This window comes from Bidens hawaiensis, unplaced genomic scaffold, assembly GCF_021521415.1.
Source record: "Bidens hawaiensis isolate Kalapana, Puna unplaced genomic scaffold, B.hawaiensis_p1.1 tig00008706_1, whole genome shotgun sequence".
Lineage (NCBI taxonomy): Eukaryota > Viridiplantae > Streptophyta > Magnoliopsida > Asterales > Asteraceae > Bidens > Bidens hawaiensis.
In genome coordinates this window covers 188,754-193,184 of record NW_027491628.1, presented here as the reverse complement: position 1 = coordinate 193,184, position 4,431 = coordinate 188,754, and the positions used below count along the sequence as shown (strand labels likewise).

At 41.4% G+C, this 4,431-nt stretch overlaps 1 pseudogene across 1 annotated transcript; it reads left to right on the top strand.

The window, feature by feature from the left end:
• The first annotated feature begins 2,093 nt into the window (after window positions 1-2,093).
• Window positions 2,094-4,220, top strand: LOC143529785 (light-induced protein, chloroplastic-like; annotated as a pseudogene). Its single transcript, XR_013134724.1, has 3 exons — window positions 2,094-2,506; window positions 3,608-3,802; window positions 3,897-4,220. The product of XR_013134724.1 is annotated as a light-induced protein, chloroplastic-like (transcript).
• Window positions 4,221-4,431: the final 211 nt, after the last annotated feature.

Genomic DNA, 4,431 nt, shown 5'->3' with positions numbered 1-4,431 from the left:
CATACCTAGCACCCGCAGGGAATTGAAGCCAAGAAAACCTTGGCGAACAAGTAACCATAAGACGGATGCGGGTACAGTGTTAAGGCAAAACCCTTCACATACCTAGCACCCGCAGGGAATTGAAGCCAAGTACCTCGGCAACCAAGTAACTATAAGACAGGTGCGGGTACAGTGTAAAGGCAAAACCCTTCACATACCTAGCACCCGCAGGGAATTGACGCCAGGAATACCTTGGAAGTAAAGTAACCGTAAGACGAGCGCAGGTACAGTGTTAAGGCAAAACCCTTCACATACCTAGCGCTCCGCTGGGAATTGAAACCAAGAAGGATCTTCTGGGCAATGCTTGCGGAAAAGGAAATAACATCCCCGCATAGCGGGAACGTCGAGAACTACGTTGTTTAAAGCTCCAGGATGGAATTGGTGGTTTTAACATAATTGATCACTATGTTCAAAACTACCAAAACCTCATGGAGAATCCACAACTGGGACTCAATGCTCCTGACTTGCGAGGAGGTTACAAACCTACCCGCATCATACCCAAAGACCAAGCAGGAAACTCGGGCATTTCTGCAAGTGACAAGGACTTCCCATGGAAAACCTTACAAAACCCTTTTCAAAACCCCTTTTAAGTCCAAAAGTTCACCTCACTTTATTAAACACGCATGAGAAGAACATTGGACTGGGGGGACTTGAAGAGGTAGGTCCCAGCAGAGCCCAGTTGGACCCGCAAGACTCACCTTAAACAGGGACGTCTGCGCAGAGACCAACTGGATCCGCAGGACCAACCATGCTCAGAGAAGTGACGTCCTTACGCGCAGTATGCAAGCTGGTCCCGCAGGAAATGCCTCCCATGGTGAAGGACTCCGCCTGTTCCCGCAGCCTCGGATACAAGCCATGAGTGAAGGCCACCCGCGCAGCATGGCTACACGCACTAGGCACTTAACTCTCCCCAGTGTCACCTGAAGGAATGAGCAAAGGCGGGAGGGGGAAAACTCCCGCCTAAATGAGCCAGTCCGTATGATGGAGGATCTTTTGTGTGATACCTGACGAGGTACAGACAAAAGATCTGACCAAGAATGCGACAGCTCACTGACAGCAGCATGGCAGACAGCACGCCACAGCACTGTGACCAATAGCCGCCGCCTACCCACCAACTCCTGCCATACCACGTGCCTAGCCTGTTGTTGGCAGAAGAGGAAGAGTGCACGACACGCCTGCTCTGTGTCAGCCGCTACCTATCCACCACTCACAGGCAGGGCACGTGCATAGGTTACAGTTGGTAGCGTGTTGGGCCGGCTAAACCCCTTGGAAACCTACCTTCGGCTATAAATACCCCAAATGGTATGACCATCTCATCATATTATCATCATATATACCTGATATCTGCTCTAGCAATCTCTTAATATACTTTTATATTTAAAGAGCAATCTAGTCTGATTCTCACGCCGGAGGGTGGTCACAAGGAGGAACCCCCCCCTTCTCAGTGACGAGCTCACGGTGTCTGTTTTGCAGGTAATCAGAAGAACCATCTTCCAAGGGTCTAACCCCTCGTGGGAAACAGCTCTCCAACCCCTAGGTTACCAGTAATCGGTCGGGGTTCGACTGGTGTTTCTTCACAAAACAAATTCATGAACTACATTTATTGTTTTAAAAAGTTTAACAACAGTAACGGTCTTGATATAACAAAGACTTGTTCAAATGCCCAAACTAAACTGTTTTGATGGGTCTTGCCAATCCAGCCAATCCAACCAGTTTGATTTGTCGTTTACAAAATCGTGGTTAAAGAGTTTTTGTACGTAAAAGATAAAAAAATCTAACTCAAAAGACAAATACGATGCTGTTTTTTATTAATGAAAATGATATGTGTTATCCTTGTTAGCTAAACTTAACAAATTCAAGAACAAAAGTGATTGTTTTTTCTTTCTATTTTTTAAATGATAAACATTAAACGTGTTAATATTTATTTTCTTTTAAAAGTCTCCCTCATGTAGTATGTATATATATTATATAACTCCTTTGCTTGCAAACAGTCCTTACTCAATTAACATCCTACACAAAGTCTATACTTTGTTCCCAAACTAGTATTCGTAAACATGCCCGGAGTTTCCATGATCAGTCAATTTCCAACCAATTCCGTGTCGTTAATCTCTTAGGCATCAAAACCGAGCTCCAAAACATCTATGTTACCCGCCAACTCGATCAGATTTCCAGCAAAAACCTCCACAAACCCAAAGGCTCGTTTCACTGGAGGAGTGAGGAAGAAAGTTGGTTTGACTTTGCGGGCTGGGATTGATGATGGTTTGGTGGTGGTCGATGAAGAGCCCACGGATACTAGTTCGTTGAAGAAACAGCTGGTTGATGCGTTTAGCGGGACAGACCTTGGATTGACCGCAACGAGTGAGACCAGGGCCGAGATTCTGGAGCTCATCGCGCAGCTGGAGGTGTTGAACCCGACTCCTGAACCCACCAAGGCTCTAACTCTTCTTAATGGCAAATGGATTTTGGCGTAAGTAGTTTTCATTGGGTTTATAATATTATTATTGCATAGTCATGATCGATTTAAGTTTATTAGGCTAAAAATTAATATAGGATTACTCATTTTAGGCTTAATTTATCCGTTCGCGGAACAACAGCTTTTCTATTTTACGAAATAACTGCTTGGCTTGGATAAACACACAAATAAACTAAAAAAAAGGCTACAAAATGGAAATTCACGTGGCTCGGTCTAAGTTAATCCATGTCCACAATCTGCAATAAAGATATATTATTATTGCTCTATACTCTCGTGATGAGAATATAGTGTACGTGTTTAAATAGAAACTAACTAGGGTTGCAAACAAAATCAACAAGAAAACATAAACGGTTCCTGATAAAGAGATACAGGGCCGGATCAAATGTTCAATCTATATATACCCAATAACGCATGTCTTCATATACTCAGGCTTAAATCGAAGCTCAAGCCTCCACAAACCCAACAATTACCTTTTTTTTAAAGATTTACTTTAACTATTACGCGGATAATAATTTAAGAGTGAAAACTGTAATAACTAATAAGCAACGATAAAAAAAACCATATATAAGTTTGGCACTTGAAGTGGTACAGTCACCCGTGGTTCATAAATTTTCAACACGGGTGTGCAGTATAGCTACTAATCATAATTTAAGATCTTAAATTATAAGAAAATAATGATATTGAATTCCCTGCTAATAAAAATTTGATCGAACGAAGGATATTTTGACCTCGGACCTCCATGAATTGTTATTTGATCATTATACTACATCGACATTTTGGGCATTATGTTTGTCGTTTGGCTCGATCGACGTTAGGTAACTGCCTTTAACATGTTTGGTTTAAGTTCGGTACTTAAAGCGGTACAATAATATGTTGGAAGTACAAACTGGACCACCATATTTAACAAAGAAAAGGGCCACACGGCTACTTCCACCAAATCATTTCATTTTAAGTGAACCAAAATCATAATCAATGAAACCATATGTTTCTTTTGACTTGAAAATAGTAACCCATTTGAAAAAATGGATATACATTAAATAGTAATTATGTTTACTTAGCAACATCACGTGATGTCACGTGAGCATTGTTTTGCAGCTATACATCCTTTGTTGGTTTATACCCTTTGGTGTCAAGTGGAACATTGCATCTAGTGAAGGTACAAGAGATTCACAAACTATAGACTCCGAAAACTTCACTGTTCAAAACAGCGTCGTTTTTGCTGGACCGGGATCCACAACCGCGATCAGTACAAACGCAACGTTTGAAATCCGAAGTCCTAAGCGCGTGCAGGTACACCACTGACCACACAACATAAAATGAAGGGGTAACCCCTAAATCAGTAATAAAAGCCGGGTTTTAATGGTTTGTATCATTTTCTATATAGATAAAATTCGATGAAGGGATAATCGGAACACCACAATTGACAGACTCGATTGAAATACCCGAAACTATTGAAATTTTGGGACATGAGATAGATCTTACACCTTTTAAGGGGTTGATCACGTTGGTTGAGGACACGGCATCACAAGTTGCAAAGACCATCTCGAGCCAACCGCCATTGAAGTTCCCCATCTCTGAAGATGTCGAATCGTGGCTGCTAACAACTTACTTGGATGAAGATGTTAGGATCTCTAGGGGAGATGGCGGGAAAGTGTTTGTTTTGTTTAAGGAAGGTTCGTCGCTTATTTCGTCTTGAATTGATTTGATATTGTGATGCATGTTGGAGATGTGTAAGAACTTGTAAGCCCATTGTGTCTTGGATTGAACTTTGAACTTTGAAGCATACTAATGTGATATTGAATGAGTAAAAAGTCGTATTTTATGTTGATATAATTGGTGCAGTTCTTATGTACGTATGGTACTCCAAAAATGGGTTGATTCATGATATATTAATATATAATAGGTAGAATAAATAAAGG